Source organism: Electrophorus electricus, chromosome 2, assembly GCF_041902795.1.
Source record: "Electrophorus electricus isolate QZ-2024a chromosome 2, ASM4190279v1, whole genome shotgun sequence".
In the NCBI taxonomy this organism is placed as follows: domain Eukaryota; kingdom Metazoa; phylum Chordata; class Actinopteri; order Gymnotiformes; family Gymnotidae; genus Electrophorus; species Electrophorus electricus.
This window is the reverse complement of record NC_137498.1, coordinates 11,666,590-11,677,356: the sequence shown is the minus strand read 5'-3', so window position 1 is coordinate 11,677,356 and position 10,767 is coordinate 11,666,590. Positions and strand designations below refer to the sequence as shown.

The 10,767-nt window shown below is 42.9% G+C and overlaps 1 long non-coding RNA gene across 1 annotated transcript; it reads right to left on the bottom strand.

Annotated features, from left to right (window-relative positions):
- Positions 1 to 5,623: 5,623 nt before the first annotated feature.
- LOC145660218 (uncharacterized) lies at positions 5,624 to 9,387 on the bottom strand. The gene is made up of 3 exons (XR_014126418.1): positions 9,347 to 9,387; positions 8,928 to 9,264; positions 5,624 to 5,863 (listed from the first exon to the last, which is right to left on the bottom strand). It is a non-coding gene; the product is annotated as an uncharacterized LOC145660218 (long non-coding RNA).
- Positions 9,388 to 10,767: the final 1,380 nt, after the last annotated feature.

The following is a 10,767-nucleotide window of genomic DNA, read 5'->3' as shown; positions in this document are numbered from 1 at the left end:
GCATAAAGTAGGACTTGTAGGGGCAGGACAATCTAGAACTAAATTCTGACTCCAACAAGCATCATTTTTGCTTGTCTGTAAAAAATGTATTGCGTCTGTAAAAAATGTATTGCGTTTTATTATTACATTATCATATTTTTCCCAAAGAATATTTTTTTCTGCATTTTATGTGTGTATTTCTATTGAAGGATTTTTTGATATTTGAATTTTAAATAGCAGCATATTTTTTTCTGTTCTTAATCATGCCTTTTAAAGTCAAATGCCAAACTGTTGGCTGTACGCATCACTTCCACTGTGTATCTATTGTTGTTTCATAAATAAAGAGCCAAAGCAGGACAGAGAGTTGTGGTTTCTGTTTACACCCACTGATAACCACACACATCATGAAGATGTGTGTGGTGCAGTTTGACAGCAGAATGTGTGTAGAGTGCAGTTCACTGACAGCAGTTGGATATGCCACTATCTGTTGGACATCACTATCTGTGATGTCTCTATCTGGGGGGGAATTGGCTGGCGCACACACACACACACACACACACACACACACACACACACACACACACACACACACACACACACACACACACACACACACACACACACACACACACACATAAAAACATATGCACCCACGCCCATGCACATTCATACAAACAAACAAACACATACACACACACATGGCACCATGACAGCATGGTTTCTGTCACATTCAGTCCAGTGACTCCAGCTTAAAGTCAGTTTTCTTAATTACTCATATTTTTTTTTCTTTTGTCACTGTGGCCAAAGCAATGAGTTTACAAATGTGAAAATTCCCAGCATGCATCTCTGTCACCTCCCATATGTTTTGCCACAGCAATTGGCCAACAGCTCTGAACATGTTATACTAAAGGCTGTCCTTATTCAGTCCTTTTACTGATATCTACATCTCAAGGTGCAAACTTCATGATTAAACCCCCATGTCATCTCTTGGAAAGATTTAATCAAAAACATACTGAATGAGTGATGGAAATTAAAAAAAAAATGTTTTTCTCTATACATCTGCCCCAATCAAAAAGTCATTTTCACAGAATATAACACAAAGAAGTAGTTATTAGACATGCTGAGACTGTACAGTGTAGTAGAGTTTGTGGAGAAGCATCATCCATCTCGGTTCTCCAAGTCAGTTTCTCCCACAGGATGGCAGTGCTGTCCTGGAGTGATAAAAGCAACATGAGTCAGAGGGAAACACCTGATAGCCAGAGTCCAGTCAGTGGGAGGAAGTGGACTGCAGTGTTTACACAGGTATGGTGGACACTCCCCCACCCTCAGTCAGGGGTGATATGAGTAGAGAGAGATCTCCTGGAGAATCTTTAAGATGCAGAACTTTGCCTGTGTAACCCTGAGTCTGGTCAGTGGGGTAGATTTCTTTCTCTCTGAAGGTCCATTTAAGAGTGTGTGGTATGTGATGTTCAGTCCAGGAGCAGGTCAGTAGAACAGACCCTCCCACATGACCCTTTTGGTTCCCCCAGTTAATATGCAGTCTATGAAAAACACCTGATGGAAACAGTTCAAAATTCCCAGGATGAGGGCCTCTGCCATCCTTTTTGAATATCAAACAGGCCTTGACCCCCATAGTAACCCACAGATATTCCCACATCATCAGTGAGAATGTTGTCATTGTTAGTTAAGTGGTTCAGTTCAATGTTATAGAGACAACATGTGGAAGCCTATTATGAACCCCAGGAACAACCATCAGCTCCACACAGCCACGCCCACTCGCACACCCCCCCAATCTGACTCACCGGATTTCTAGCGCACGCCTGATTCCTATTTAACTGTTCCTTTGTTTTTACCATAATGGCCAAAATGTTTATTCTGTTCTTCAGTCTCCTCTACTTCAACTTAGGAACATGGAACACAAACTTATGTAGGCCTATTCTTGGTTTAAACATAATTCATTTCCCATCACTCAGTTCTTCCATAATCTTTTATTACTTTTCCATAATCAAGTCTGACTGCTTGATTTTATTCAAAAGTATTTTTCTTTAATTAATTAAGTACTGTATTTTCTCTTTAATTACTTATTTTAGTTAAGAGTAATTTTAACCTAGGTTAGATAGTTCATAAGGCGAGACAAACAATAGTTAACTTATGATGTCACGCAACCAACCCCAGATGTCACATTATGGCCTTTCTGGATTTCCATACTTTAGAATGACGTCATGGAACGCTCCCCTTCCTGCTGATCATGTGGTACAGCCCGTTACGTGCAGTGGGCGTTTCTCGTTGACTGTGACTTGTCTTGTTTGTAACCACACCCATGTTGTTTATCACACACCTGCACCTGGCTTAGTCTCGTTATGTCTGTATGTATTTAAACCCCTCTTGGTGCTCATGTGCGTGTTCATGTTGTTCACGTTAGCCATGTTTGTATTCATGTATGCTGTTTACGTTACATGTGAGTGCCATTGTTTTTTGCGTGCTTTAATAAATGTCTGTCTCCATCGAGGGAGTCTGTTAGTCATGCTCCTTGCCCTGCGGCACTCGGGCCATTACAAATGACCAAGTGTAGATTTCAATAAGACTGGTTGTGGTTTTCTTATTGGCTGTTTTGATTTCTTCCCTCTATAAAGAAATGAAAGTTAAAAAAGGACAGGAAATTCTGCTATGTAGCCTCACTGAAACACAGCCTTCAGCACTTCTGCAGTATACTGAGACAGAGCTGTCAGATAGCAGCAGTGAACAGTGTAGTTAAAATGCACCTCAACAACTAAAGGACCAGACTGCTGCGAACTCCTCTCTTTAATGCTTGGAAAGTTCAATTTGACAGTATTCAATTATTCCACACTTTATTAACATGGAATGTTAGCTCGCATCAGCACTGTTTTACAAACCTTTACCTGTTAGAGTTACAGCTAAATTCTACAGCCCTTCTCTTGCATTTTTAGTTTGTTAGTAATTTTTTAGGGACTAGCATTATGGTGATTTACAGTGAGATGCATGTGTGCAGTGAAATATGAAATAAATATAAAATTAATGTGTATCAGTTAATTATTCAGTTAAAGATGCAAATCTGCTTTGAAAAAATGTTTGTGTTCAAAAACAAACTGAATAAAGCTGAACAAAGACACATACGATAGAATTCTGTTCATAGACTGCAGCTCAGAATTCAACACCATCATTCCTCAGTGTCTGGTTGAAAAGAGACTGCTGGATCTGAACTCCTCCCTCTGCAGCTGGATCCAGGACTTTCTTGGTGGGAAAGCCCCATCAGTCTGGATCAGGATCACTGTCTCCAGCACCACCACACTGAGCACTGAGCTTCCCCAGTGTTGTGTGCTCAGTCCACTGTTGTTCACATTGCTGACCCAAAATTGTGCAGCAATGCACAGCTTAAACCACATCAAATTCACTAATGGCAAGACTGTGGGGTCTCACCAGCAGTGATGATGAGTCAGCGTTCAGAGAGGATGTCTCAGAACCTGTCAGTCACTGAATGTGGAAAAAAACAAAAAAGATGGTGGTCGACTTCAGGAAAGTATGTAGTTTTCACTCTCCGATCAATATCGACAGCTCCTCTGTGAAAATCATTACAAGCACCAAGTTCTTTGGTGTCCACCTAGCAGAGAACCTCACCTGGACCCTCAATACCAGCTCCATAGCCAAGAAAGCCCAGCAGTAACTCCTACTTCTAGCTCATCCCCTGCCACTATCCTCACCATGTTCCACAATAGACAGCATCCTGAGCAGCTGCTTCACTGCCTGGTTTAGGAACTGACTCAGACCGCAAAACCCTGAGGAGAATAGTAAGAACAGCAGAAAAGGTCCTCAGGGTCTCTCTCCCCTCCATCATGGACATTTACAACACACGCTGCTTTCGCAAAGTTACCAGCCTTAGACATGAGCCCACACTTCACTCACAAAAACTCTTCTCTATCTTACTGTCTCTGAAGAGGTACAAAGCATGTCTGTTTTCAGTCATACTGCACAACAGTTTCTTCCCCCATGCCATCAGATTCCTCAACTCCCAGAGACTTACAACAAAAATTGTATTCCATTTAACAAAACTGTGTTCTTAAATGAATGTACTGTTACCTCAGTGACTGCTGTATGCTATAAGCGTATTTGTTTATATGTCACAGTATGGTGCACTGGTTGGAGTTGCCTATATGTTAATATTTGTGCTGTATTTCATATTTATTGTTTACGCATGTTCTCCTTTTGTGTTGCATCATGGTACTGTAGGCGCATTATTTAATTACCTGTTTATAGCTAGAAAGTGTCACGGTTGGTCAGCTAGTTAGCAGGGGAGACACACCCACCCCTGCTAAGGACTACACATCGCACCTGCCCCGTTCACAATCCCCTGATTACTAATTATTTTCACCCATTCCACATTCACTCCCTGCTCTATTTTAACCCTCAGATCTGAGGAAACGGAGCTGCACATTAGCGGTCCTACTACGTTGAGTCGAACCATGCATGATCAATTGTCTAGAGGAAGACTAGCTCCTCTGTATTTGTATTTGAGGTTCCGTGCTTCCATCATGGACAACCTATGGAGAATAAAGATTACCTCACTGCTGACCCGCCTCTCGCTTCCATTCACCCGCCGCCGTCACAGAAAGACAATAAAAAGCCTCTTGACCACTCTTTTGACCTCTGTTTACCAGACTCTAGATCCTAAGTTATGGGCCACCCATTGTATTTCTTCTGTAACCAGGCCACATATGTGGTTTTTATCCCCTTCTGAAGATATGTCAATTTGCTGACTTCAAGTTGGCTTTATATTGGTTTCAAGCCTCTGTTTCCAGGGGGCATAGTGGAAGTGGCCTGTTGCTTGCATTCTGTATGCTAGGATCTTGAGCTTAACTACTACAGTGGTATATACCAGTTTGTTGGTTTCAGTTATACAGGTTGTTGGTATTGTGCTTATTGCTGCATTTACATTTGTGAGCATACTGTCTGATGGTAGCTTACCACGAAGTTAGGTGAGCCTCAAGCAGTGGATGACAGTAGTTACCTTAGTCATGACCATCATCTGCATGGCCACAGCTGGACCACACAATGTCCACATTACAGTTTGGCTCTGGTGGATTCCTGATGTAGTCTGACCTTTCTTTCTCAGATGCAATATGTGTTCGGTCTGGGCAGTGATACTGACCCTTTATTTCATCCATCCTTATAGTATTATTATACTTTACATATATAACATAGAATCTAATATTATTTATCTTTTATATACAGTGAATGTAAAGATTGTGGGGTGGGGCCTGGTGGGTGGGGTCTGTCATAAATGCTATTGAGCTCTTTCATTCTAAATAGTTTTGAAGGGCACAGATCTGCAAAATCCATCACAGTTTGGGCGTATGAAAAATACATGGAACGTAAAAAAAAAATTATATTGTAAATCTGTCTAGTTTTATCTCTCTTACCAAATTTATTTCACTGTTTATATTATACACTGTTTATATTGAACAGATTTTATGTTCTATGATTTTATTATCCAGTGTTTTATTGTTGTTTGAACTGTTTTTTTATCTTGATTGTGTGTACTCTTATTGTGTGCTATAATTTTAAAAAGTTGTATACAACTAAAGTTTACTATTATTATTATTATATTAGTACCACCAAATGGTTTAGTTTAATGGCTTTATTGAAGCTTCATGTTTTAAACCATGCCACATGATCATAATAATGATCTGAGTGTAGTCCTCTTCCTCCTCTTCATCACAGTGTCTCAGTGTCTCTTCCGTGATGCAGTGATGGGCACAGTGACGTGTTCACCGTTGCCACACTCACAGCAAGCATGAGATGGAGCTTTCAGCTGGGGGGGGACGGTGAGTCTTGCAGCTGGCTGGAACAACCGTCTGTCCATCCTCATCTAAAATGGATGAAAGCAGAGAATGTTTGCAGTGTTCATTTTAATTTAGTCAAAGAAATAACCTGCTAAACCTGCCTGTGTGGCGTTCACATTACTCTAACGCAGAATATTTACCATATGCCTTGTTTGTATGTTATATTGAACAGCAAAAACACAGGGCCTGCTATTCTCTTCAATTAATTCTCGAGTCTGCATCTTTATTTTTCTATTTAAAATGTACTTAATAATACATCTGGATTTTGGGAAATAAGGAACCACATGAGTGTAATGGTTGGGAGGCTGAGGGTGAACACATATACAAAGTAACAATGCCTCGGATGTGAGAGTGAACTGGAACAATGACTAGGCAAACCCTAAAGAGAATGAGTAAACGAACAGACAGGATTAACAAATAAATAAGTTTAATATAAAAAAATGAACAAGAAAAACAACACAATAGAATGAGGGAAAGAATCAGAAGACTAAGCAGGCTAACAGGGCGAGGCTGATAACAAGGCAACTAAGGAAACTTAACACTAAGGAACGGCTAACAGGAGAACAACGATGAAGCACAGAACCAGGTTACTTATGCTAGACGAGACTGTAAACCATGGACAGGCACAGGAATTGGGACAGACTGAGGGAAAAGGAGTGGGACTGGCAACATGGCTAGAACAGGAGGCGAGCACAGAGACAGGAGAGGAGAAATACTGGGATAGCTGCGGGAACAGGGACAGGCACAGAAGCAAAGGCAGACGTAATTATGTTAAACAAAACTGAGACAGGCACAGCAACAAAATAAACAACAGGCATGAGTGCAGCTACTGGAACAGGTAAAGGAACACCGATGCCACAAGGCAGGGTAACAGGTTTTTACCAAGTTCACACAAACAGGTATAGATACATTATGTAGATGCAGTTACAGAAGTGTCGTAGGGCGTGGGCACCAGTGGAGCATGAGCTGAGCGTTCACGAGCACGTCTGACGTGTCCTGAGCGTCCACCTGCATGTCCGATGTGGGTGCCGAGTCATGGTTGCGTTCAGCGATGGCAGGCTCAGGAGGTCTGGAGGTGCGGCTGCACTCAGCGATGGAAGGCGTGGGAGGTTTGCAGGCGCGGCACTGGGAGGAGCGTAGGCAGGCAGGCCAGAGAGAAAAAGGCTGGGGAGGCAGGCAGGCACGGAGGGAGGGAGGCTGGGGAGAGAAGGAGGCAGGGAGGCTGACAGGGAGGGAGGGAGTGAGGGAGGCTCAGGAGGCAGTGAGGCAGGTAGGCAGCCAGGGTGGGAGGGAGGGAGGCTGGGGATACATGAGGCCAGACAAGCAGCATGTGACCCATACTCCAGGGGAGGCTGGGAATACATGTAGCCACATGATTAGAATCGAGACCCAGACACCGAGGGGAGGCTGGGGCTACCCATGGCCGGTAGATCTGAATGGAGACGCAGGCTCCTGGGGGAGGTTTGGAATACATTCTGTTCATCTGGCCACATGTAACCCCAGACTCCCTCCCTCCCTTCCTGCCTCCCTCCTTTCCTCCCCAGTGTACCCAGTGTTCTTGCTCTCTCCCTGCCTGCTTGCCTCCCCACCCTCCCTGCCTCCCTCCATCCAAGCCTGCTTGCCTGACTCCCCAGCCTCACTCCAGCCTCTCTGCCCACCCAGCTTCCCTGCCTGCCTACCTGCTTACCTCCAAAGCCTCCCTCCCTTCCTGCCTTCCCCACCTGCCTCCCCAGTGCCTCTATCTCCCTCCCTGCCTGCCTGCCTCCCCAGCCTCTCTGCTTACCCTCCTGCCCACCCACTTGCCTGCCTGCCCAGCTTATGTGCCAGTCTGCCTCCCTCCCTGTTTGCCTGTCTCCCTCACTCCTCAGCCCCCTCCCTCCCTCCCTCCATCTCTCCCTGCTTGTCTGCCAGCCTGCTTGTCTTCCCAGACTCCCTTCCTCCCTCCCTCCCTGCCTCCCCAGCCTACCACCCTCCCTGCCTGCCTGCCTGTGCACCCTCCCTCCCTGCCTCCCTGCCTCCCCAGCCTCTCTGCTTACCCTGCCACCTGCCCACCTGCCTGCCCAGTTTACTTGCCTGTCTGCCTCCCTGCCTGCCTATCTGGCACAGTGATGCATTCACCCCTGCTATGCTCACTCTCCATCACTGTGCAGCAAGCATGAGATGGAGCTTTCAGCTGGAGGCTGATGTTGAGTCTTCCAGCTGGCTGGAGCAACAGTGTGTCCATCCTCATCTAATATGCATGAAAGTAGAGGAGGTTTGTACATTGTTCATTTTCATTTAATCAAAGAAATAACTTGCTAAGCCTGGCAGCATAGTGTTAACTTTATTCTAATGCAGCATATTTATCTGGGGGATGGGACATCTTGCTCGACTGGGTAGCAGCAGCACATGGTATTTCTGGAATGTTGGACCAAGTTGCATCGAAAGATGTTTCGACATACGTCTTGTGATTCCACTCTTACTTGAAATGGTCATATTCCAGACAATCCATGCACCTCTGTTATCTTTTTTTCATGAAAAGAAGCCACGCCTCTCCTCCATGACACCTTCTTGCATGTTTGTAAGAGATTGGAATCATGACACTCAATGTTAGTTTTGCACAATGCCTAATTCAGAAAAATGCACAAGCAATGCTAAAAAGAAGTCTTCATCTCGGAGTCGTATAATTCTGATGGATCGGGCAATTTGGAACTGGTTCCTGATTCCCATCACTTTGCTTCATGAATGAAAAAGCTGATTGTGTGTTGAGGAAAACAGATGTTTTTATAAGTGGCTGTGAATGGATTTGCTTTTACTATTAAAGTGTGTTATTCCTACTACCATATCTTCTCAGATTCACTATTCATTCGAGTTCTCTTAAGTTTATAGTCTGCTATAGACTGCTACCTGCATATCTAACACAGAAATTAGTGCTTCCCATTGCAGAGCCAAGATTATTCTGACATGTTAAGTCATTAAAATGACTTCATTCTGGTTACCATGATATTAAGAATGGAATGCTTTGAGAATACCAACTCCAGACAGATAAACAGAAAACCTATAGATGATGCATAAAATGAATGCTGGATGAAAATAGATACATTTACTCACATCTGCAGGAGAACCTGCCATGTCTCTCTCCTCCTTCAGTGTCTGCTGCTCCTCCCTCATCTTCCTCAGCCACTCTCCCATCATCTCCTCATCTGCTGCCTTGTGGTGTCCATGTGGAAAGGGGTGACACTGTGATGTGGGGGAATGGTGCCGATGTCTATGTCGTTGGTTATAAGGATGGATTCTGTTTCAGCGAAAATCCATGTTAGTTTAAAACACAGTGACCTCTGTATACGTTTCTGTAGACGTTGCCGGTTGTACGAGGTGAAATATTTGTGAGCTCCGCCAGAGGGCTCGATGAATAGTGGATGACAGTAGAGGGATTCACCCCCTCTGCCTGTGTGACAAATTAACGCACTGCATAAACTTTTAGACATAAAGCTTTTAACATATGGTAGACGCACTCTAGAAAAGATTACCTTGTAACAACTCATTCAATATATGAACTGTTTCATCAGCTTGTGTCCTTATATCTGCAAATAAAAGTAACAAAAATGTAAACAAAACAAATACATAAAATTAAAATTTATAAAAGTTCACAAATAAGAAATTACCTTGGGCGGCAATTCACTCCACAGAGTCAAGGAAGTCGTGAACGTCGGAAACTATGGAAATACATAGAACAGACTTATAGACCATGAGTAGAAAAGATCACCATAATGATATCCTTTATACCAAAACCGCATTTATGTCAGGTCATGTACTGGTTAATTTAAGTAAATAGATTCACCCACTTCGAAGCTAAAGTTTTTTTCTATTTAGCTAGCCCTGAGAATAAGAATAGCCGTCGATCAAAAGAGTTTTAGTCGATCAAAATATTTCACGTACTCTATGGCATAGCGGTCATATTACATATTGACCATTAATCATCAGAATAAAGACATTGACAATATCCTTTCCTAGATAGCTCGCAAAAGAATACTTACGATAGCTTGTAGATACTACGCATTGATTGTTAAAATGTATGTTTTGTCTAGACCTGAAATGAATTACGACGCTAAGCCCCACTGAGTTAAATCATACAACGCACGATCAAGTATTTCATCCATTAGCTAAATACACGTCAGCCTTTTTAGTAACTTATACTATTATAAAGTATAGCATGAATTAGTTAAGCATTACTGAATTGCTTACCTGTTGTGAACTAAAGGAGTGAAATACCGAAAACACGGCTTTAAGAAAAAGTCGGTGGGGATAGAAATGGTTTTCGGATAGAAGTTGTAAATTACGTCCCTCCCCCAACACCGCTCTCAGTTGTGGAATGCACTGAAAGTGGTAAGAGTACAACGTGTGATAACGGACAAAAACCTTGTGTGATAAAACTTATAGAGTAACCACAATGGTTAGAGATCAGACAAAATAAATTAATTAAAACTTTGTGATGTTTTCTGAAAAGTTTGCTTATTGCCTTGTTTGAATACATCTGGCAAATAAGATGTAAAGCGGTGTCGTGGGAGAGATGTGTGTGTGTGTGTGTGTGTGTGTGTGTGTGTGTGTGTGTGAGAGAGAGAGAGAGAGAGAGAGAGAGAGTCAATGACCTCTGACTGCAGAGTGTGTGTCAGAGAGGACACTGAACAGATAGAGAAAGTGGAGACAAACTGGTGTAGTATGAGACTAAAAAATTTGATTTTCTTTAATCACATTATTTCACTATTAAAGAATTATTTCAATGATTCCTACTCAAACATCTGGGGTACAACTAAATTTAAATGAGCGGGTACGAGGGTCTGGTTTTGTGGGAGGAGTTGCACGCTGCACGGGAATGGTCAGACCGGGTGGTTGGGTAGAAAGAAAAGGCGGCAAAATTGAGGAGTCAAATGAGGAGTGTATTTCTGACCCT